At 40.9% G+C, this 25,054-nt stretch overlaps 1 protein-coding gene and 1 non-coding gene across 24 annotated transcripts in view; one reads left to right on the top strand and one right to left on the bottom strand.

The window, feature by feature from the left end:
* RBFOX1 (RNA binding fox-1 homolog 1) overlaps positions 1-25,054 on the top strand; it is a 2,477,231-nt gene that overhangs the window by 1,757,617 nt on the left and 694,560 nt on the right. The gene's annotated exons all lie outside the window — the stretch shown is intronic.
* LOC112205924 (U6 spliceosomal RNA) lies at positions 8,816-8,921 on the bottom strand. Its single transcript, XR_002940064.1, has one exon. It is a non-coding gene; the product is annotated as a U6 spliceosomal RNA (small nuclear RNA).

Below are 25,054 nucleotides of genomic sequence, written 5' to 3' on the forward strand. Positions count from 1 at the left end.
CTGACACCTGTAATTTAGGCTAATATCTCAATTCTCTTGTTATGGACATTTCTCTTACAGTGTGGCTTTACATAATGGGAATTGGATGTAATGTGATCAATTAATTAGAGCATATGATTTACATTAGTCAAACCTGTATTGATTACAAAATGACTATGATCTGAAAGTAGCCTTGTGTGTGTGTGTGTGTGTGTGTGTGTGTGTGTGTGTGTTAGAAGTGGTGATCCTGCTTTGTATGTGGCCAACTTGGGGAGGGGGATGGATTTTTCACTTTATTATTGTGATGTGTGATAGACCTATGGGGTGTTTTAAAATTCCCAAGCTAATAATCTTGCTGTTGGTGACAGAAGAGGAAGGCTTTGAAGAGGGGTGTGGTGGCTCACGCCTGTAATCCCACTACTTTGGGAGGCCAAGGGGGGTGGATCACCTCAGGTCAGGATCACCAGCATGGGCAACACACTGAAACCTTGTCTCTACTAAAAATACAAAAATTAGCTGGACGTGGTGGTGCATGCTTGTAATCCCAGCTACTCAGAAGGCTGAGGCAGGAGAATCACTTGAACCTGGGAGCACAGAGGTTGCATTGAGCCAAGATCACGCCACCGCACTTCAGCCTGGGCCATAGAGTGAGACTCCATCTTAAAAAAATAATAATAAAAAAAATAAAGAGAAAGGCTTTGAGGTAAAAGCTAGAGGTACTTATACTTGAGATTGGTTCAGGTTTTATAACTCAACACACAAGTATCTGATTCTCTGCATCCTCCTATGTTTGAACCACAAATTTATTAGAAAGCATATATAGGAAAAAACAACCCAGTTCCTTTGAATCTTAAACTTTCTAGTCCCTAATTACTTTTTCCCATTGGAAGTATATTTATAGCATACAAATCTAAACTTCTCAACTTACCTTGATAACTGGTCCCCATGTTGATGGCCATGGGGCGTCTTGAAGACCATCAGTGATCCAAGTATATTCCATTAGTTTTCATTTCAAGAACATTTTATTGTATCCTAATTATCTGAAACTTGGTCATCTGAAATAACATGGCAGTTCCCGATAAATCATTGCCTTTTTGATTTCCTAGCCATCTTGAATATAGGAAGGCTTAGTTTAGCCTTTGCTTTTAAATTCATATAAATACAATGATATTGAGTATCTCTACTTTAGAATAACACTGAACTAGTACTGGGATTTTTAAATTTGATATTCGGACAGCTCTTTTTCTGTTCTGTGGTTTTGTGCATGTGTGTGTGTGCATATAAACATGTATGTGTGTGCATGTATAGGTATCTAGATACACATCTAGATGTGTATGTATCTAGATTGATATATACATGTTTATATATATCCATCCTCCTATCTGGACACGCATATTTGTTATTTGAAAATAAGTAGGGCTTGCATACATTGTAGTTACTATTGTAAGTGGTTTACAAATATTTAACTCATTTACTAGCCCAACGACTTTATGCTTTAGGCACTGTATTTTCATTTAACCAATGGGGACAGTGAGGCACAAAGAAGCTAATTAGTTTGTCTGAGGTCACAGAGGTAGTAAGTGGCAGGATTGGGATTCAATTGATAATGCAGTGCTTCACACAAATAATGCTTTGCAATTTTTGAGCACTTTTCTACATGTCAGATAGAGGGATTTAATTTTTTACTCATTTGATTTTTATGGCCAGTCTATGAGTTGATTTCCGTCATTATTGCTAGTTTGCTGAATGGGACACAGAGGCTGAAAGAATAACACATCTGTAGTCACAGAGTTAGAAGCTGATGGAACTGAGCTTTGCATCCAGGAAATCAGACTAGAGAATTTTAAATAAATTATCAAGAAAGTTTATAGGCAGCATTGAAGATTTCCTCATCAGCTTTATACATATATATGTATATATGTTTATATTTATATGCACGTATTTATAAGTACATTGTAGACAGATGAAAAATAATAAAAGCAGGAAGTACCTTTTGTTGTGTTGACTGTGTTTTGCCCCCAAACTTACAACTCTCAATAGTTGTCTTTTCTGTTAGCTGAAATTAAATAGAGAATTATCTTAGCATTTTCCCCCAATAACTTTAAGGTTTCTTAAGAGATGGTAAGTCACTTTGAAGACTAGAGTGATTTGACTCAACTTCTCCTTCTAGTAAAAAAAAGTCTGCCACCAATACATGTTTATATTTGTTAAAATAACATACTTATCAGTATGAAGTGGTATCAGCAAAACCAATGACTTAAAGGTACAATTGTCAACCTACGTTGAAAATATGTTGAACTTCCAAGAGGGAAACGGCTGCTTGATCAGAGTTCATTTATAACCAAGAGCATTGCACCAGCAATAAACTTTAAGTTAATGTTAACAATTTTAATTTGTATCTTTTAATTGTTGAATTCTGAATTGCTTTCCAATTTCCCACAGAGTTTAATGTGTATGCAAATTGCACAGCCAGAAATTTAAGATACAAAAGATAGACTGCGTTTTGCAAACATACCATAATTATTGCTTAATTTTTAAAGGGTCTTTCTCTTTGTCAGGGTATTGTTCAGTTTCTTGAAACTGAACAGAAGAAAACTTGTGGTTAATGATTAGTATAAATCTTGTAATGGAACTTAATTGAATATTAACTTTGTTGTTCTCTCAACTACAGACTACTCAATTCCCTGTTTCTCTGAGGTAGGGTTTCTTGCTCTGTTAGTGCAAATAATTTGTCTTCTAGTAATAGCAGGAAAGAGTTATCAGAACACTAGTTTAATTGTCTGAAGATTGTGCACTACATGTAAGCTCTTAGAAAAAGGTAAAAACAATTCTCATGTCTATTTTAATATTATATTTCTTAATCATTTAAACTGCTTGACAGTCCTAGCAAAGTAAAAAAAAAACTAAAATTGAAGGTAAATGCTGTTCTTTTGTTAAAATTCAAGGTAGGAAATGCTGAGATTTAGAAAAAATATAGATATAAATATATGTACATTATATTTAGTGTACAATAGCATATGTAGTATATAATTATCTATTTATTTATTTACTTATTTAGTGTAAAATGAAGGCAGCCAAACCAGTACATTTGGTGGATTAGTAGTGATTTAGCTATGAAGCATTTATATATTCAAATATTTGTTGCTAAATATTCCTAAAGCCTATGGGGTTCTAGAAACTGGCTTAGGAGAGGAGACTGAAGGATGAACAACACTCATTAGTGTCTTCCATTGTGTTCAAGTGTTTACGCATGAATCCAAGAAATAATAAGATGCTACAGATGGTGAAAACTAATCTGAAGGGGGAAAAATGAAGCCAGTGAGACATAGAATGGTTTGGGGATGGGGGCAGTTGTGTTAGATAAGGTTTTAGGGAAAAGATGATGTCAGAACTCTTGGCAATGACTTGGCCCTACCAGAAGCAAGAGACAAAGTTCTAAATGAAAACAGCTGGTTGTATTGAAGAACCAAAATAGGATTTTAATTTGGTTATATCATTGTGATCGATCACTGCTGTTGCTTTTTGGTGTCTCCAAATTCCAATCCTGTTTCACATTTTGTGTTCCTTTCCCTCAGACTATTCCAAGAATGAAGGATGTTTGATGATGGCTACAGGTTGTCTTGTACAGAAAACTTAACATATCAGGCTCTCTTGAGAGAGTAGGAAGGGCATTTTATTACAGACTCCAGTCTAAAATTCCTTCTGAGTATTTTAAAATATACCCACAAATACTGGAGTCATGTTTCTTCTTTTTTTAATTAATTAAGTATTATTATTATTGTTATTTTGCAACTGAGTTTCACTCTGTCACCCAGGCTGGAGTTCAGTGGCACGATCTAGGCTCACTGCAACCTCCGCCTCCCAGGTTCAAGCGATTCTCGTGCCTCAGCATCCTGAGTAGCTGGAATTACAAGCATCCACTACCATGCCTGGCTAATTTTTGTATTATTAGTAGAGACAGGGTTTCACCATGTTGGCCAAGTTGGTCTTGAACTCCTGACTTCAGGTGATCCGCCCGCCTCAGCCTCCCAAAGTACAGGGATTACAGGTGTGAGCCACTGAGCCTGGCCTTTTTATTTTATTTTGGTTTTTTTTTTTTTTTTTTTTTTTAGAGATCAGGTCTCACTTGTTGATCAGGCTTGTCCTGAACTCCTGGGTCCAAGTGGTCCACCTGCCTCGGCCTCCAAAAGTGATGGGATGACAGGCATGAGCCATTGTGCCTGGCCAGGAGCTACATTTTTACACCAGATTCATTGGTGGACCAGAGTGATTTGGTGATACTTAAACTCATTCTGATTTTTTTTTATTTTTATTTTTTATTTAAGACGGAGTCTTGCTCTGTCTCCCAGGCTGGAGCATTCTCATTTGTTTAATGGTGGTTTTAAAATGTTTTATTATGAAAAATTTCAAAAAAACACAAAAGTAGAATAGTATACTGATCCCTCATATGCTCTACAGCAGATTTCAACAACTACCAGTATGTGGCCAAACTTGTTTTGTGCTTTAATCTTCTTCTCCCTTCCCCATCAATATTTTGAAGCAAATCCAAAATATACTATTATTATTAAACATATCAGTACATATATTGGAAAAAATGAAACTTTTTAAAGAACTGTATTGTCATTAATGTTATTATGCCTTTAAAATTAGCAATAGGCCAGGCACGTTGGCTCATGCCTGTAATCCCAGTATTTTGGGAGGCTGAGGTGAGCGGATCACTTGAGGTCAGGAGTTTGAGAGCAGCCTGAGCAACATGGTGAAACCCTGTCTTTACTAAAAATACAGAAGTTAACCAGGTGTGGTGGCACACACTTGTAATTTCAGCTACTCGGGAGGCTGAGGCAGGAGAATTACTTGGACCTAGCAGGCAGAGGTTGCAGTGAGCCAAGATCACGCCACTGCACTCCAGCCTGGGCAACAGGGAGACTCTGTTTCAAAGAAAGAAAAAAAAAAAAAGATTCTTTAAGTAGGTGTCCAAACATCATATTATTTTTAAAGTTTTCAGTACTTACAATTAGAATATGAGAATTCTTAAGGAAAAAAAAAATACTGTCATTAGCATTATTATGTCTTGAAAGTAGCAATAATCTCTTAATATAAGCAAGCATTCTATCATTGTTCAAGTCTACCTGATAATCTTACACATTTTTTAAGTTTTATTATCAGAAATTTAAACATGATTGATATGTCCCAAATTAAAATTAGTTGATACATCTCTCAAGTTTCTTTTATTAAACTGGTACCACCTCCAACTCAGTGTTTGCAATCTATTTGTTGAGGTCACTGGGTCATTTTTATGCAACAGTCTCTACATAGTCTGGTTTTGCTAATTGCATTCTCTCTTCTTTATATTTTCTGTTGACTGGTGGTTAAATTCAGAAGTTTGATGAGATTTTTGTTCAATTTTGCTTTTGGCAAAAACACATAATAAGTTTTCTTTTCTTTTTTTCTTTCTTTTTTTTTTTTTTTTTTTTTTTTTGAGACAGAGTCTCGCTCTGCTCTGTCGCCCAGGCTGGAGTGCGGTGGCATGATCTCGGCTCACTGCAACCTCTGCCTACCGGGTTCACGCCATTCTCCTGCCTCAGCCTCCCAAGTAGCTTGGACTACAGGTGTCCACCATCACGCCTGGCTAACTTTCTGTATTTTTAGTAGAGACGGTTTCACTGTGTTAGCCAGGATGCTCTCGATCTCCTGATCTTGTGATCCGCCCGCCTCGGCCTCCCAAAGTGCTGGGATTACAGGCTTGAATTGAGCCACTGCACCTGGGAAACACATAATAAATTTTCTTGTTTACTTTCATTAGGAACCACATAATGCCTTTCTTTCTTGATGTCCTTTTTGGACATTTTTATCAGTCACTAGCAACCATTACCATCACTCCTTTTTCATTTATTTAGATAGAATACTTCTACAGAGAAAAATCTTTTACTGATTCTTTGCTTACTCCAAGGTAGAGTTCATGTGAGAAAAATAGGGGCATATGTATCTTCCTTCGTTTTTTTCCAGTTTTCAAATCCGTTTGAGTTAGTTTGCTTGCATATTCCAAAGGAGACTAATGATCATTCTAAATGTCCATTCTGAAGCTCTGTTGTTGGCCAGTGGGAATGTCTTTCTGCTGTCTCCTTGTTCAGATGGATGGAGAGATTCCTTGCTTTGTGAGGTGACAAGGTGTTCCTGGTCAACTTATATATTTCCTACCCTGGCCCTGACTGTGTGTGTGTGTGTGTATGTGTGTATATGTATATGTATATGTATGTGTATATGTATATGTATATGTATACGTGTATGTATATTTTGAGATGGAGTCTCGCTTTGTTGCCGAGGCTGGAGTACAGTTGCATGATCTCAACTCATTGCAACCTCCACCTCCCGGGTTCAAGTGATGCTTCTACATCAGCCTCCCGAGTAGCTGGGATTACAGGCACGTGCCATCACACCCGGCTAATTTTTGTATTTTTAGTAGAGACAGGGTTTCACCATGTTGGCCAGGGTGGTCTCAAACTCCTGACCTGAAGTGATCCATCCTCCTTGGCCTCCCACAGTGCTGGGATCACAGGGATGCATCAACACACTGGCCTCTATTATTTGTTTTTAGAAGCTTTTCAGAACCAGGAGGCAGCTCAATTTGGGAGATTTTGTGAACATCTTTATTATTATTACTTTAACTCTGTTCAGCACTTGTCTCAACTTTTCTTATTAAGTGGGGAGTCCCCATAGTAAGCGGGGGTCCCCAAAATAGAAGATCAGTTCTACTTTTTTTCCCCTGGAGTTTCTTCTTGTGCACACGATTGAGCACGTGAGTGAACTCTTGGTGTTTAGAGTGACAGTATCCCTGGGCATGGTTGATTCAGGGATGGGCATATGATCACGTGGACCACCGAGAGATTCCTGGGGGACTTTGCTCTTAGACGCTATGGAGAAATTTTTTTTCCTCATGGGGTTGTTGATCTTGTTAGGTGAGTCTAGGGTTATTGTGGCCATCCACCTGTCAGTGTACTGACATGCAATCTAAGAAATTAGGAAAGGGAAAAATCTTGATGCTGTCACTTGAGGCCCTGGATACAGTGGTGCATGAAGTTAATCTATCTACTTTGGAATTTTGCAAGCATGTGAGCCAGTGCATTTTCTTGTATCCTCTAAAGCTATTTTGTCTTTGTGTGAGCACATGTGTTTACACATGAAATTGCCCTGATATGAAGGTTTTCTATTTATCCAGCAAGAAAGAGATTTAAAAAAGATCTTTTCAACTATTTTCGCTGGGCGCGATGGCTCATGTCTGTAATTCCAGCACTTGGGAAGCTGAGGCAGGCGGATCATGAGGTCAGGAGTTCGAGACCAGCCTGGCCAACATGGTGAAACCCCATCTCTACTAAAAATACAAAAATTTGCTGGGCGTGGTGGCATGCACATGTCATCCCAGCCACTCGGGAGGCTGAGGCAGGAGAATCGCTTGAACCTGGGAGGCAGAGGTTGCAGGGAGCCGAGATTGCACCACTGCGCTCCAGCCTGGTGATAGAGTGAGGGTCCGACTCAAAAACAAAGAAACAAACAAACAAAAAACTATTTTCAGATAGCACTAAGTGGCTTAAAATACACTTCCTGAATGTCGGCTTTGTTTGAGGAATGTGTTGTGGTAGATGCTATATAATAAAGGGAAATTAGGCTGATAGGAGTTTCTCTCAACATCCTGATACACTCAGCGTGGTAAGATAAGGCTAGAAATCAGAATAACACAAGACAGAAACTTAGGAAGTTAGAAAGTGTAAGAATGTAGGAAAGGCGATGAGGTCAACATTTTATTACAGTTATTTTCTCCAAACTATGGGTGGATCTTGGTGGTCTTTTTTTTTCTTCTTCTTCTTTTTTCTCTGTTGTGTTTGGTTTCCCAAAGAGAGGTTATACAATCAGGCCACGGTTTACAAAGAATAGTCTTGCAGGAGCATTGCGTAAAATGGGTTTAAAGAAGAATGAAAGATGCTAGACAGATCGTTTAAAAAGGAGTTTCTGGGACAGGCACGGTGGCTCACGCCTGTAATCCCAGCAGTTTGGGAGGCGGAGGTGGGCGGATCACAAGGTCAGCAGATCAAGACCATCCTGGCCAACATGGTGAAACCCCCGTCTCTACTAAAAGTGCAAAAATTAGCTGGGCATGATGGTGAGCACTTGTAGTCCGAGCTACTCAGGAGGCTGAGGCAAGAGAATCCTTAGACCTGGGAGGCGGAGGTTGCAGTGAGCAGAGTTTGCGCCACTGTACTGCAGCCTGGTGACAGAGCGAGACTCCATCTTAAAAAAAAAAAAAAAAAAAAAAAAAAAAAAATTATAAAAGAAGGAGTAGTTTCTGAAGACCTGTTAAATCCTGCTCTCAGGGATGCATATTTACACCCTTTAAAAATAAAATAAAATCAGAGGTTGAAACCAGGTATTAAAATACCTCTGGAGAAAAACTAAGCTCTTCCAGGAAAGTTTTCTTAGCTATAAACTCAAAGGTTGATACATGTAGCATCAAAGGAACATAGGAAAGCTTACTTGATGCTGTAATTATTAAACACAAACAATGTAATTAAGTTAGTATGTATTAGAAAAAAACATGATATGCACATCAAGTCTAATTTTATCAATAGAACTTCTTGGGATGAGACTAAAGGACAATTCCTTGTCCAGGTTCTACTTATAAATTGCACAGACTCACTAATGGTTTTCAGATGATTGGTTATTTGGTAAATTGGCTTTCAGTGGGTCAGTGCAATGGTCGTTAGGAGAACTGTCAATAAATTTATCTGCTTTCTTTTAAAAAACATCCCATTTTCCCAGGGTAGAAATGAGGGGTTTTTTTAAATAAAAAAAGTAACACTTCACAAATTTGCGTGCCGTCTTTGCACAGGTGCCATACCACCTTCTGTGTATCATTCTGGTTTTAGTATATGTGTTGCCAATGTGGGCACTAGAAATCAGTTTTGTTTTGTACTTAATAGAGCATCTTTTTGAATCTTACGCACAGAAGAATGATGCATAGAAGAATTTATAATGCATAAGAAGAATCTTATGCATTATCTTTTGAATCTTATGCATAGAAGAATATATAATGCATAAGAACAATGCATTATATATTAATTAGATTAAATTAACTCAATTCGGATACCTAAGGTTATATTTGTGTATTAAACTCCTCAACATCAGGGTAAAAGCAAAGACAACATGGCATCAGATTCTTTGTCCACCTGTTTCATTTACTCTCACAGACCCAAGCTGGTCAGCATTTGGCTCTGGTGGAGTCACCATAGCCTGGATTTGAAGGTTTGGAGCCCAGCCCAGGTTTGGAGGATCAGTAAGTTGGTATGCCAGCACTCCAAGAGAGAGACCATCTCTTTGTCATGGACACGTCCTAGCTATGTATCTAAGGTTTATTAGTACAATGAATTTCTATTTAATGGCTTTAATTTAGAACAGTTTTCTTGAAAGCCTCAACATTGGTATTCCATTGTCTGGGCATTTTTTCTATATAGGGAAAATATACAAAAGCCACATTATAACCAGGAAGATGTATGGTGAGCTGGTATTCAAGAAAGGAGAAGTAGCTGTGAGACACCAAGGATTGGCTGCACCAGATTAAGATAACCTAATCCATGTGTCTCTGTAAGTGGCTGGGTCAGCTGTTGGAACCTATTGGGACAGAACAGGTTGAATCCTTGAACAAAGAGGCCAGGTGAGGTGACTCACACCTGTAATTCCAGGACTTTGTAAGGTGGGCCGATCACTTGAGGTCAGGAGTTCGAGACCAGCTTGGCCAACATGGTGAAACCCCATTTCTACTAAATATAGAAAAATTAGCAGAGCATGATGGTGCGTGCCTGTTATCCCAGCTACTTGGGAGGCTGAGGCAGGAGCATTCCTTGAATCCAGGAGGCAGATGTTGCAGCCAGCTGATATCGTGTCATTGCCCTCCAGCCTGGGTGACAAGAGCGAGATTCCATCTCAAAAACAAAAAACGAAAAAAAAACCCAAAACTAAACAAAATAAACAAACACATATCCTCACCTTTGTTGTGTGTGGGACATACAGTATGAAAAGATGAGTGCTAATAGCTTTCCCCTTACGTTTCAAGAGAACCTAAAGATCCTTGCCTCCATTCCAGTCATCTTCCTCCCTTTCAACGAGACTGTTCTTGCTTGCTTTGGGGGAGAAAGACTAAGTTGACTTACAGAATAGAGGGATGGCAAGGAAACATCCCAATACAGTCAGTATTTCTTGTGGAAGGACAAAAAGAGAAAAGTTTCTGGGTTATGTCTAGAAAGATAATTGACAGGAATGGGGAGAAGGAACCCAGGAATGGCAAGTGAACGAGAAAATTGGTACAATGATAAGTGTTCTGTAATTTTTATCTTGAGAAATGGAAAAGCACCTCCTGAAAGATCCTATTAGTGATGGCTTGGTGTTGGTAGGAGTTGGCTTGACACTCACAGATAGACTTTGGTGTTGCCTGTTGAACACAAACAATTTCATAGAATATCAGCATCAGACAAGGCCATCTCAGGACTGTGGTGGGTCAGGACAAGACAAGACCACTAGGTGATCATGTCTGAACTCAGTCCAAAACATGGACCTTGCCTAAATCGCAAGATGACCAATCATCTTCTTTTTCTGGCTCACATGAGTGACTGCTGCTTCTTCACCGACTACAGCTTTCACTTCACTAAATTCTTCCCTTCTTCTGGATAAGAACTGTGAAGATACCCAGTGATATAATTGGTCTTTCTGACAGCATCCAATCCAGAGAAAAGCCCCAATTCTTTAAGCCCTACTCAGGATCACGTAACAGAAAGGCAAATCCTCTAAGAAGTTGGACAACATCTTACTGAGATACTCCGTGGTTCCTCATGGTATATGCTCTCCTTTGCAATAGGTAGTAAACCCTACTTTGTTCAAATACAGGTGTACCTTTAAACATCTTTGGCTAGAGGACATACGTAATGTTATTAAATTTATTTATTTATTTTTTTGAGATGGAGTCTCAGTCTGTTTGTTGCCAGGCTGGAGTGCAGTGGCACGATCTCGGTTCACTGCATCCTCTGCCTCCGAGGTCCAAGCGATTCTCCTGTCTCAGCCTCTCGAGTAGCTGGGATTACAGGTACACACCAGTATACCCAGCTAATTTTTGTATTTTTAGTAGAGACGGGGTTTTACCATGTTGGCCAGGATGGTCTCGATTTTCTGACCTTGTGATCCACCGGCTTTGGCCTCCCAAAGTGCTGGGATTACAGGCGTGAGCCACTGCGCCCGGCCAAACACGTTTTTTATGTAGAGACAGGGTCTCTGTTGGTCAGGCTTGAATGGAGTGATATGATCACAGCTCACTGTAGCCTCGAACTCCTGGGCTCAAGCAGTCCTCCCACCTCAGCTTCCTGAGTAGGTAGGACTAGAGTTGGGAACCACCACACCTGGCTTGGTTTCGGGTTTTATAGAGACAAGGTGTCCCTGTGATGCTCATTCTGATCTTGAACTCCTGGACTCAAGTGATCGTCCTTCCTTGGTCTCCCAATGTACTAGGACTATGGGCATGAGCCACCATGCCTGGCAATTAATTTGATTAAGAAAAAGTAAACCCTATGCAGAAGAGAATACTTAGCAAAGTTAAATCACCTGCCCAAGAACCCTCAGCTCCCAAGCAGTGGAATCACACTTTGAACCCTGCCATTTTCTGTCTGAGCCTTTGTTCTGCATTTAATATCACCTCCCCATATGGACGCACTGTCTTGTCTCTTCCATGTTTTCGTAGTCTTAGTTTTCTACCGCTGCCAGAAGTACCACACTTTTGGCACCTTGAAATAACAAATACTTATGATCTCACGGTTCTATAGGTGAGAAGTCTAGTTGGCTCATCTGGTTTCTACACTGTGAGTTTTTCTCAACGCTGATGTCAATGGTTGGCTGTATGGACTGATAAGGAGGCTCTGGGAAGAGTCCATTTTCATACTCCTTCAGGTTGCCAGCAAAATTTATTTCCTTGCAGCTGTAAAGCTGAAGTCTCCATTTCTTTACTGGCTGCTAGCAGAGGGGCTTCTCTTAGCTCCTGGGAGCTTTTTACGTCCTTTTGTGAAGTGTGGACTCTTCCAACTCATAGTCAGCAATGGTACAAATGCATCTCATCATTGAAATCTCATTGACTTCTTCTGCCATATCTACCTCATTGCAGCTGGAGAAAGTCTTGTGTTTTAAAGGGCTTTTGTGATTAGATGGGATTCTCCCCAATAATCCAGAATCATCTCCATATTTTTAGGTGCATACCTTTGATAACATCTAGAAAATCCTATTTGTCATGTCACGCATCGTATTGACAGGTTCTGGGGATTAGGACATGGGTATCTTGGGGAAGTGGGGCATAAATTTGCCTTCTGCACATTGTTAAACACCCTCCCATCCTCCAGCCATCTTTGACTGTTTTAGTCATTCTTTCAATGTAAACGTACGTTTCTACTCTTTCTTGTTTGGAAGCTCTTCTCTTTAACATGATTTTGCGTATACTTTTGCTGCTAATTTCTTGACTATACAGGGTAAACTCCCATGAAAATCATCTCATTTCCCTACATGCAGGTCCTTAGAAACTGTGAGGTTGGGGTAAGGCTGCTGCCACTGAAGCCTGCACGCTCCTGTGCGTTTCTGTAGCCCACCTAGTGGACACCTCAGTATTAGGAAGTATCAACATGGGCTTGTAAGAACCTCATGCTGTCTCCTCAAGCTTGCTAGCTGGGGCCTCCTAGTACAACAGGTGCCGTGAGAAACACGTGAAATGGCAACAGATTTCAGAAATGGTAGCAAAATAAAACCAGTATAATGTTGGGCATCGTGTCTCTCACCCAACTTAGCATTATCTACATTCAGTTGAGAGCAAACTTGGAACCAGTTTTCAGCCACAGCTACTCCTCTTGCCCTTTATTGTTTAATGTACAAGTTCTCATTGAAAAATATATATATCCACAGCGTAATGAGAATAGTTGTTACCGAAGAAAATGTAACAGGATGATATTTTTGGCGAATTGGCTTTAATGAGTTTTGAATGAATAGCTTAAAGTATTAGAGAGTAAAATTCAGGCCAGGTGCAGTGGCTTATACCTGTAATCCCAGCACTTTGGGAGACTGAGGCAGGTGGATCACCTGAGGCCAGGAGTTTGAGACCATTCTGGCCAGTATGATGAAACCCTGTCTCTACTAAAAATACAAAAATTAGCCAGGCATGGTGGCTCATCTGTAATTCCAGACACTCAGGAGGCTGAGGCAGCAGAATCGCTTGAACCTAGGAAGCAAAGGTTGCAGTGATCTGAGATCATACCACTGCACTCCAGCCTGGGTGACAGGGCAAGACTTTGTCTCAAAAAAAAAAAGTAGAATTCAGTGAACAAGAGTAAATAATTCAAGAAATTCAAGGTTGATAGCTATAAAAATGAAATTCCCTCCCTCCCTCCCTTCCTCCCTCCCTTCCTTCCTTTTTTCCTCCCTTCCTCCCTCCGTCCCTCCCTTCCTCCCTCCCTCCCTCCCTTCCTCCCTCCCTTCCTTCCTTTTTTCCTCCCTTCCTCCCTCCCTCCCTTCCTCCCTCCCTTCCTCCCTCCCTCCATTCCTCCCTCCCTTCCTCCCTCCCTTCCTTCCTCCTCCCTTCCTCCCTCCCTCCCTTCTTCCCTCCCTTCCTTCCTCTCTTGCTCTCTCTCTTTCTTTCTCTCTTCCTTTCCCTCTTTCTCTCTCTCTGTCCCTCATTCTTTTTTCTTCTTGTCTACTTCCTCTCCTTCCTCTTCTTCTGTCTTTTCTCTCTCACTCTCTGTCTCTTCCTTCTTTCTCTTTCTTTGTACATGTATAATTTGAAGACCCTGCGCCAAGCAGTCTCATGGAATTAGAAGCACCTTAAAATGAAAAAAATCTCTCGCTACTGTGACAAATCCACAGGCCTTGCAAGAAACCCTGCAGATCACTAACACACGGCCATAGGAATATATTGACTGCAGCCCAAGCACAGGAGAAGATTGATCAATCCAACAAACTTGCATTAATTGTGAAATAGAAGGGACGATGCGATCAATGATAGGAATGAAAGTGCAGCAGTAACGATGCCACATCCAGCTAATCCAATAATGGAGAAGCTGATGTATAGCATATTGGAATTCTACCGTCTGGGCACTTGTCACCATAAAGAATATCCTACAATTATAGGGAAAAATTGAGCAGGCAGCAGTTGAGCCAACCTAATCAGCCTGATACCACAGTAGTTCTCTTGATTAAACACTAAATTAAGTGGCATTCAGCTCTGTAACCTGCTTGCCTTATGAAAAATAATACTAGAGCTAACGTGAAAAGTTTGTATTTTAATCAAAGCAAACTACGAATATTAAAATATTCCTGGGCTATTTTGGTGCCATTTAGCTGTGAACAAGTTTAACAATTTATAAATGGATCTTTTGCCATTGTCTACAAGGAAAAAGGGTCCAAAGCTATATTGGGAGGTAAGGCTTCCTGTGCTAAAAATCAATTAGACTTGATAGAAGCTCAGAGAACTCTTAAGAAAAAAAAAAATGCACTCAAGAGGCGCTGGGAGAATTCAAATTTAGTTAACTTCTATAACGGTTTGCCTAAGGGCATGAACTCTATTCTTTGCTGCAAAGCACGTGATCATTCCAGGAGGGGTGAGACTTAATCAGCTGTGAATACTATGAGGGTCCCTTATACGTATATGTCATTATTAAGTCCTGAAGCTCAAATCTACAGACAACCTAGAGCTAAATGGCAAATTCTCCAGGACCAAGAGAAAACTGCTTTTCATGAACATTTAGAGAACACAAGAGAAAGAACTTACATTGTGAGCATCAAACCCAGTCTGGTTAGACTTTCTGTACAGACTCTTAGGCTAGGACACACACTGGTGAGATCTTGGTGATTATTATATGCATTGGCCAATGAGACCTCTTAGAGTTGACAGAGTCCATGAGCATCGGAGGGGCTAGATCTCTGGTGGTCAGTGAAGGAGATGTGGGTTGGAAAAGGAGGGAGAGACACTGATCACATCTCCCCTTTTTTTTTTGTTTGTTTGTTTTTTTGTTTGTTTCTTTCTTTCTTTTTTTGAGACAGAGTTTTTCTCTGTCACCCAGGCTAGAGTGTGGTGGAGTGATCTTGGATGACTAAAACCAATGGCTGTCAGGTACCGCCTCCTGGGTTCAAGAGATTCTCCTGCCTCAGCCTACCAAGTAGCTGGGATTACACTTGCAAGCCACCACTGCCCGGCTGATTTTTGTATTTTTAGTAGGGACATGGTTTCACCATGTTGGCCAGGCTGGTCTCAAACTCCTGGCCTCAAGTGATTTGCCCATCTCTGCCTCTGCCTCCGCCTCCCAAAGTGCTGGGATTATAGGCATGAGCCACTGCGCCCTGCCCACATCTCTTTTCTTGAGCAAAAGATAGTGTGCTGATAAAGTTCTCCCACCAAAGTGAGTCTTAGCAGGGCCTTGGGCAAGAGGATAAATTAACTACTTAGGCTGTTCTTTCCTGTTATATTTTGTTTGTTGTTTGTTTGTTTTTATTTCAAGTCAATTTGTGGCCTTGCTTTTTAATTGAAAGCAAATTCATTTTTTTTTTTTTCCTGGCTTGGAAAGGGTCACTGAAAGAAGAGAGGCAGTCAGGCTGTGTCTTACATAGTTGAAAAGTCAAAAACTGCAGACAGATTTGGATTTATTTGATTTCAATAATTAGCAGTCATTGGTGGAGTCCTCATACCATTCCAGGGCTGGTTCTAAGGGCTTTTGAATCATTAACTTATGTAATTCTTTTAATGATTCTGAGGTCAAGATGCTATCATCATTTTCACTTTGCAGAAGGAGAAACTGAAGCCCAGAAAGCTTAAGCAATTTGCCAAGGTCTTAAAGAGTGCAAGTGTGGCAGATGGGGATTGAAACCAGGCGGGCTGTTTGTTGCTATGTGTTCTTAAAACAGGTTGGGCCTTCCAAGTTGGATTTTTGTTTGTTTGTTTTTGTTGTGTGTGTTTTTTTGTTTTTATTGTGCGTTTGTTTTGTTTTGTTTGTTTGTTTGTTGAGACGAAGTCTTGCTTTGTCGCACAGGCTGGAGTGCAGTGGCACGATCTCGGCTCACTGCAAGCTCCGCATCCCGGGTTCACGCCATTATCTAGCCTCAGCCTTCAAAGTACCTGGGACTACAGGTGCCTGCCACCACGCCCGGCTAATTTTTTGTATTTTTAGTAGAGATGGGAGTTTCACCATGTTAGTCAGGATGGTCTCGATCTCCTGACCTTGTGATCCGCCTGCCTTGGCCTCCCAAAGTGCTGGGATTACAGGTGTGAGCCACCGCACCCTGCCCCAAGTTGTTTTTGGTCAGTGATATCAGTCATGAGAAATGGGAAGGAGTGGGATGCCTTTGGATGATGTTAGCTCAGGTGGTATTGCATGCTGTTCCACCCCATCTTCTGCACATTTCTCTCTGGAAATATGCCCTTCATTAATCCTCTGACATTGGCTAAGTAGATCATGATGTGGTGTTCTGATCAGTGAGGTCTAGTCCAGTCACTGTAGGTCGGATCAGATTATCCAGACTTCCAAAATAATAAGTGGACTTTAGGTCAGACGTATGGAGTCACCAATGAGAAACAGCTTCAGAATCCATCCAGTAAAGATCTAGAATAATCATAGGATGAGACTATGATCACTATCATTTATTGACCATCACTGAATGCTGGGAGCTCTTGCGGGTGTTTTTGTTCAACTTGCTTAACTCATAACATCAGCAAGATGAAAGAAATTTTCCCAGTTTTAAAGATACAGGATCTGAGGCTGACAGACCAAATGTCTGGCAGGTGAGATCTCATAACTACTAGTGACAGACCTGGGACTGAATCAGGTCTCTTCAATTCCATCACCTTTTGTCTATGAAACTACTCATCCTTCAGGTTTCTGAGGCCACATGGGTGTGTCATAGGCAAGGAGCCTTCAATCATTGATGACATGGAAAGTCGCATCTGTCTCATTTCCCAAGCCATGTTAATAACTGCCTGGAAAAGACAGTGAGAAAAACAAGGACATTGGAACACCTTATTTCTGGTTTCCTTTCTCTCTTGTACAGTGTGATTTTTAAATGCTGCTAACAAAACATTGGAATGGAATTGTGCTCCAGAAAAAAATGAGATCCAACAGACCTTTCTTTATTATGGGACAATTAATTTTAAGCTGACTTTATCAGCAAAGGGAGGCCAGAGTGACTTGCTTTGTAATTGTTGGAAAGCTGTGCACACTGGATTAGAGGAGAAGTAATGTTTCCTTTCAAGTTTTGACCCATTTTAACAAACTGATATCTTAGTGTGTTCAGGCTGCCATAACAAAATGCCGTAGACTGGGTGGCTTGAACAAGAGCTATTTATTTTCCCATAGCTGGGGAGGCTGGAAGTTCAAGATCAGGGTGCCAAGATGGTCAGGTTCTGGTGGAGGCTCTCTTTGTGGCTGGCAGGTGGCCACCTTCTCAATGTGTCTTCAGTGGCCTTTCCTCAGTATGTACAGGTGGAGAGAGAGAGAAAGCCCTCTCTTTCTCTCCGTTTAAGGGCACTAATCCCCTTATGAGGATCTTACTTTTATGATGTTATCTTCTCAAAAGTCCCATGTCCAAATGTCTTTAGACTGAGGGTTAGGGATTTCACATACAAATTTGTGGTGTAATGCTCTGATACTCATTGGCTTTGTGACTGAGATTGAGCCATTTAGTTCTCTAAGCATCCTTTCTTTGGTGAAAAAATGCTTGTAGTCCCTACTCACATAGGACTGCTGAGGTAATTCAATGAAGTACGGTATGTTAGGAGCTTAACTCAGTGTTCTGCTCATGTTATATGTGCAATAAACATAAACCAGTCCCTCTCACTTGAAGGAAAAATTGCCCACTTTCTGACCCAGAGAACATGTGACAATGTCTGGAGACATGTTTGGTTGCTACAACTGGGAGGAGGATGCTACTGGCATCTAGCAGATGGAGTCAAGGCATGCCTCTAAATATCCTGCAGTACACAGGACAGTCCCCAAAGCAAAGAATTGTCTGTATCAAAATGTTAGCAGTGCTGATGTTGAGAAACTCTGATATAACCTATCATTGCAACACAACTACTAATGTTATATTACCTGGAATCAGGGAGGTGGGAGGATGACATTAACAAATTATATAAAGTCTGTTTTTTAAGAGAGACTGTTTTTCTCTGTTGCCCAGGCTGGAGTGCATTGGCACAATCACTGCTCACTGCAGCCTCAAACTCCCAGGCTCAAGCAATCCTCTTATCTTAGCCTCCCAAGGAGGTGGAACTACAGGTGTGCACCAACATGCCCAGTTAATTTTTTAAAAACTTGTAGAAATGGGGTCTCACCATGTTACCCAGGTCATTCTTGGGCTCTTGATCTGCAGAAATCTTCCTGCCTTAGCCTCCCAAAGGGCTGGGATTACAGATTTGAGCCACGGCGCTTGGCTAAAATGCTATATATTCTATTCCGTACGTCAGTATTCTCCCTAAAAGAAGGAAGAGTAGGTTTCAAGGAACTTGAGGACGAAATAGGTAACAGTATTCACTCAGTATATTAAAAATAAATACACAATGTCATTGGAATGGCCGATTTATTGGCACAGGCAATTGTGTATGCAGAATAAATGCTCAAAAAGAACTGTCCAAGGTGCTGAAACTTTGACAAATGAAAATAACCTGTTCAAAATGATATGTAAACTGAAGGTTTTTTTGTTTTTGACGTGGAGTCTCGCTCTGTCGCCCAGGCTGGAGTGTGCAGTGGCATGATCTTGGCTCACTACAATGTTAGCCTCCTGGGTTCAAGCAGTCCTCCCACGTCAGCCTCCCTAGTAGCCAGGATTACAGTCATGCATCACCACGCCCGGCTTTTTTTTTATTTTTATTTTTTTATTTTTATTTTATTATTTTTTTAAAGTAGGGGTGGGGTTTTACCATGTTGGCCAGGCTGATCTCGAACTCCTGACCTCAGGTGATCCACTCTCCTCCCAAAGTGCTAGGATTACAGTGATAAGCCTCCCAAAGTGCTAGAATTACAGGAGTGAGACACTGCACCCCGTCTTAAACTGAATTTTAAAGGGGATAACTGTCTTTGCAAAAATACATTTAAAAGGTTGGGAAAGTATATTTTGGGTTTGATTCTCAGTCTTTCAAGGTAATGGGAATGGAATCTTGAGTGAGAGAGAGTGGGTGATAAACTAGAAGCCAAGTTCTTTACCAGGTTCTTTTTTCGAGATGGAGTCTCGCTCTGTTACCCAGGCTGGAGTGCAGTGGCACTGTCTCGGCTCACTGCAACCTCCGCCTCCAGGATTCAAGCAATTCTCCTGCGTTAGCCTCCTGAGTAGCTGAGATTACAGGCATGTGCCGCCACACCCGGCTAATTTTTTTGTATTTTTACTAGAGGCACTTTTCACCATATTGGCCAGGCTGGTCTCAAACTGCTGACCTTGTGATATACCCGCCTGGACCTCCCAAAGGGCTGGGATTACAGGTGTGAGCCACCGTGCTTAGCTTCTTTACCAGGTTCTATGCTTCCTGAATGCAGGGATTCTGTTTATCTTTTTCTCGCATTATGGAATAGCACAAACTTGGGGTCTGAGACAGAGTTAAGGGTAAGTTCATGTTCTCTTTTTCCTTTCTTCTTAGTCACTCTCAGTAGTCTGGATTTGTTGTGGTGACAGCAGCAGATGCATCCAGTGGCATTGTGAAGGCATTAGTATCATTATAGGCGCTGAGGCTATGGGTGAGCATATGGCCTGGGACTGCAAATCAGAAACTGCTCGCATTCCTGGGATTGTTCTTCTAGACTATGGAGTAGATCCGGAGCTTGGCTTCTCAGCCTTTTCTGGGCATCAGAACCACCTCAGAGTTGGCAAAAACAAAGAAACTTGAGCCGTATTATAGACTTATGGAATCTGAATCTTCTGGAATATAAGGCACTGAGCAGGAAGTTTTGCTCAACAGTGTTCAGACAGAGGCTGGGGAGAGGAACAAGTATTTTTCCATTCCCAAATCCAGCATCAATTAATTCTCAGGACTTCTTTGGATAGAAAGTTGTTCACATTATTGTGAGATTTTGGCTTATTTAAGAGCCTATTAGACACCATTTGTGATCCATCTCCTCTTGTTTAAAAGGCTCTTTTAAGCAAACAAGAAGTATTTGAAATTTTTTGATGACTAGCGGTCTAGTTATTCACATTTCTATTATGTTCCATTCCATTCCCAATAATTCATTTTAATAACATTTTCTTTTTTTTTTCTTAAAGAATTTTTTTTTCTGACTAATAACATTTTCTGATTTGGATAGAAAGAAATATTATTCCACAAGAAGCAATTGTGAAATACCAAATTTACTTGGCTTTAATTACATCTATAGAGGTAAGCAACGTGTTTCAGGGAAATCTAACTTCTCTTTGAAGGGTAAAGACCCAGTTAATTCATCATTTACCCATTATTTGGTGTGATAGGCAACACCAGTAGTTATTGCTGTGTGGTGATAGGGTTTCTTTCTTGGAAAGACTACACTTCCTAGTCACTTATTGCAGTTAAGTGAGACCATAAGGCTTGTTCTTGCCAATGAATTGTAGGCTTAGTAAAGTTCATCACTTCTGGGACAAAGCATGGAAGAGTGAGACACCACCAGACATGACCATCCCTTGCCACAGTGAATTTGAAGTCCTTTGTTGAGATCAGGAAATCGCCATCAACATGTATCCCCAAGTAATTATGTGGAATGGGACCTGCCTCATCCCCAAGATCTGTCTCGGACATGTGGTAGATCCTTCTGCCATACTATTCAAACTGAAGATTGAGAGTTAATATGGTGTCATGGTGTAAACTAGCCTATAGAGTTGAGTTTTAGAAGAAGGCTTTCGGATACTGAAAACAAGGCACTGAACTTAAATTCTGCAGACTGGATTTAAATCTGGGCTCATGTTTCTCACTTGTTTCGGGACGTAACCTAAGTCACTGAACTGCCTTGATAACAGACACAGCCACAGTGTATTCAGCACACCTATGTGCCAAGCATTGCACACAGCGTTTTGCATATATCATCTCACATAATTCCTCCAGCCACACTTCCACTTGGGTAGACACGCCTCACTTGGTGGATGTGGAAACAGGCGTGATACACGATGCAAAACCAGAAAGTGGAAATGCTGAATTTGAAGTCACATCTGACTGATGCCTATTGCCGTATTTTTCTTTTTTCTAAAGTGGAGTTGATTAAACTGTCTACTTCACTGGGCCGTTTTAGGATGCTGTGAGCAGGGTAGGTGACAGGACGTGGTTACCCGCCAGGTGAGGTTATTGTGATTTGGTTTCGGCCAGCACTTGCTGCAGAGAACTTAAGACTGTTTCTTTTCTGGCTGTCACTTGACCCTGTGTACCAACCTTGAAATCCCTCACTGGCATTTTGGTAAATTTGTTTCATGTTTTTGTCCCACCAGTAGTAAAGGTTTCACCATTATTTTCATCTCCTGGTTGAGCGACCCTCTTTCTTTCATGACTTTTGGCTTCATCCTTCAGCCTCTTTCTCTTTTTTTATCGTTCCATGTTGCTGTGAGCAGACCTCATTTTTCAAAAGACAGATGGTGGCAACCCTGTTCTCTCTAAATAAAAAAGCAAAACAGCTGTTAAGGTGCAAACAGAGTCGCGGCCAGCAAATCGTATCTGCTTCAAGTGTTGGCAAAGTTTCCCTTCAGGGAATGGGAGCTATCTAAACAAAATGTGCAGCCTCGGCTGGGCTCTGCCAAGGCCCAAGTATAGAATGATGGCAAATAATGGAAATTTATAGTGTACTATAGATCCAGCACCTTTCTATCTTGGCGGGTGCATATTTAAATGCAGTGCTAACGGAGCTGAAATTTATGGCTCTCTAATAACGATAAAATGCCATCAGAGAATGAGATAAATCTTGGCCCCAAACCTTAGCATGCAACGCACACACTCACGCGTGCACACATGCTTGTAAAATATAGCCAGATACTGCTAACTCAGGAGTCTGCGTTTGGAAGAAGCCAACGGAACAGAGAAAGTAGAGGAAGTGTTTTATAGACGACTGCAAATTGTTGTTTTCGTGAGGCTGGGGTCAAGGTACGTTGTGGCCTCAGGTTGAAATGAGTGTTGCTTTGTCTCATGGCTGATACATGCTTGACCTTGGTGAGGGAAACTTTTCCTCTTCTAGATGTTCAATAGCTTTTCTCTTCACCTTTTCACAACCCTGTGACAGGCCAACTTCCAGACAAATAGTGATGAATTACCACCCTCTGGGAAAAGAACATCGTGGTGTGCTTATGCATTTTCTTCTGTTTGTTTATTTATTTATTTGTGCATTCATTCATTCAGAGAGAATTGGAGTCTTCGAGGCTTAGCAAGAATGGAGAGATGAAAGACATTTACCAAAATGCTATATTTGCAAACTGTTGGCGACGTGTGAATTAGGTGTGCCCCCTTTCTGTTCGGGCAGTTGTGGTCTTCAGGGAATGGAATTTTACAAAATATCATTTAGGAGATTGTCATTCACGTTTGAAAACAGGCCTGGCCAGCTCCTCCAGCCAACCTGCATGTACACCCAGCTGTTTTCTCTCTGTGGAGCATCTAGGTCTTAGGAAGGGAAGCCCATCTGGAAATCTGTCTTAACCCCTTGCTGAATTGCCATGAGCCGTGCATTGGTGGATCCTGCAAGTTAGTAACTACCTGAAGAGGGAGGCATTCTCTACTGGCTTGCATTCTAGGTGTTTCCTCCAGCTTCTCTTTATGCAAGGGGACTTCTAATATTTTGGGCGAGATGTTTAGTTTCAGTGAGAAGCCTAACCTCCGGGAGTTGTTCCAGGCCACCTCCATTAAGAGTTAAATACTTCTTTCTAGATGCTTCTTTATGCATAATTGTCTGTGTGTGTGTGTGTGTGTTCATGAATATTGTCTTAATTGCTCCTGTTTTTGAAATACAACATCTAATCCAGTCTATCATTGATGGACATTTGGGTTGGTTCCATGTCTTTGCTATTGTGATTAGTGCCGCAGTAAACATACATGTGCATATGTCCTTATAGCAGCATAATTTATAATCCTTTGGGTATTTACCCAGTAATGGGATGGCTGGGTCAAATGTTATTTCTAGTTCTAGATCCTTGAGGAATTGCCACACTGTGTTCCACAACATTAGGAGATATACCTAATGTAAATGATGAGTTAATGGGTGCAGCACACCAACATGGCACCTGTATACACATGTAACAAACCTGCACGTTGTGCACATGTACCCTAGACCTTAAAGTATTAAAAAAAAAAAGAAGAAGAAGAAATACAACGTCTACAGATTAAAACCCACTCTAGGCCAGGTGCAGTGGCTCACGACTGTAATCTCAGCACATTGGGAGGCCAAAGTGGGCGGATCTCTTGAACTGAGGAGTTCAAGACCAGCCTGGGCAACACAGTGAGACCTCATCTCTACAAAAAAATTAAAAAGCAATAAATAAATAAATAAGCAAAGAAGAAGCAAAAAGAAAGCGTTCTTGTTCAGAACTGAAAAAAACTGTTCCTGGTTTCCTAGGTTTTAGAAGTGTGTGTGTGTGAGTGTGTGTATGTCTGTGTGTGTATGTGTAAAGACTAAGAGGTAATGATACTGATTGAGTTGAAAATAACCATTCCTTTGTAATATTTCTAAAATTTTTTAGGACACTAAATTATTTTATATAAAACTATATATTATTAGGTGATTTGGTGTATTTGCCTTGTTTAGGTTTTGTTAGGTTGGTGCTTGACAAAAAAACAGGTAGATTTGGAAAATGCTGATGTTTAGGATGAAAAGGGATACAATTTTTCATATAAAATGAATTCTTTGGAGTAAGACCTTTTAGCTGAGATTCATGGACTTCATGAAAGTATGTGTGTGTTTGTGTGAGTGAGAGAGAGAGAGCGGGAGAGGGAGAGTGGGAGAGTGCATTCATGCTGTTGTAGCTTTTGCTAAGAGATTTTGTACTTTTTGTTAAGTTGTCAAAAGCTCTCTTGTCTGAACCCCTGAGCCCATGGTCCTCTCTCTCCTCTTGTCTGTGCTGTGGATTTACAGTTATTTTACAGATCGAATGAATGATCTGTGCTGTGGATACGTAGTTTCATTTTACAGTTAGAATGATGTGATCAGGGCTGTGTTTCTAGGCTAGGCCATTACTGGGAAAGGTGTGACTTGGACCAGAAGAAAAGTAAGGAAGTGAATCTCATGCTAAAGAGAACAAGCTTGGTTTCAAACACTGCATGTTTATGGGCTTTGCCCACCAGGTTTAGCTTGTACAAGGAAATACCCATACCCCAATTCCCATTAATCCTGAACATATGATTCTCTCTAGCTGTTCCACACCTCCCAATCTGTGGTCCAGCAATACTGACATTTTTGCATGTGTTCCAACTAAACCCTGCTCTCTTTTACCTCCCAGCCTTTCCACATTTTGTTCTCTCCACCTGAAACTATATTCCCTTTCTTCTGGCTGTCTTTTTTTTTTTTTTTCTCTGATGAAGTGCTGCTACCCTCAGGAAGGCGGCTGTAGTGTTTTCTAGATCAGCTTAGGTGAACCTTTCATGTCTTCCTGTAGCCTCCCCACTTCCATTGTCAAGGTATTTACTACAATTGTCATGTCTCAGGCCAGGTGCAGCGTACCCGGGGACTCTTTTATGCCATCTTTATACCTCTGTGTAAATCTAAAATATTTTCTTTTTTTTTCTTTGTTTCTTTGTTTCTTTATTTCCTCTTTTTTTAGACAGAATCTTGCCCTGTTACCCAGGCTGGAGTGCAGAGGCACAGTCTTGGCTCACTGCAACCTCTGTCCGCCAGGTTCAAGTGATTCTCCTGCCTCAGCCTACGGAGTAGCTGGGATTACAGGCTGCCATGCCCAGCTACTTTTTTGTAGTTTTAGTAGAGATGAGGTTTCACCATGCTGGTGAGGCTGGTCTTGAACTCCTGATCTTGTGATCCACCTGCCTCAACCTCCCAAAGTGCTGGGATTTCAGGCGTCAGCCACTGCGCCCAGCCAATCTAAAATATTT

This window comes from Pan troglodytes, chromosome 18, assembly GCF_028858775.2.
Source record: "Pan troglodytes isolate AG18354 chromosome 18, NHGRI_mPanTro3-v2.0_pri, whole genome shotgun sequence".
NCBI lineage: Eukaryota > Metazoa > Chordata > Mammalia > Primates > Hominidae > Pan > Pan troglodytes.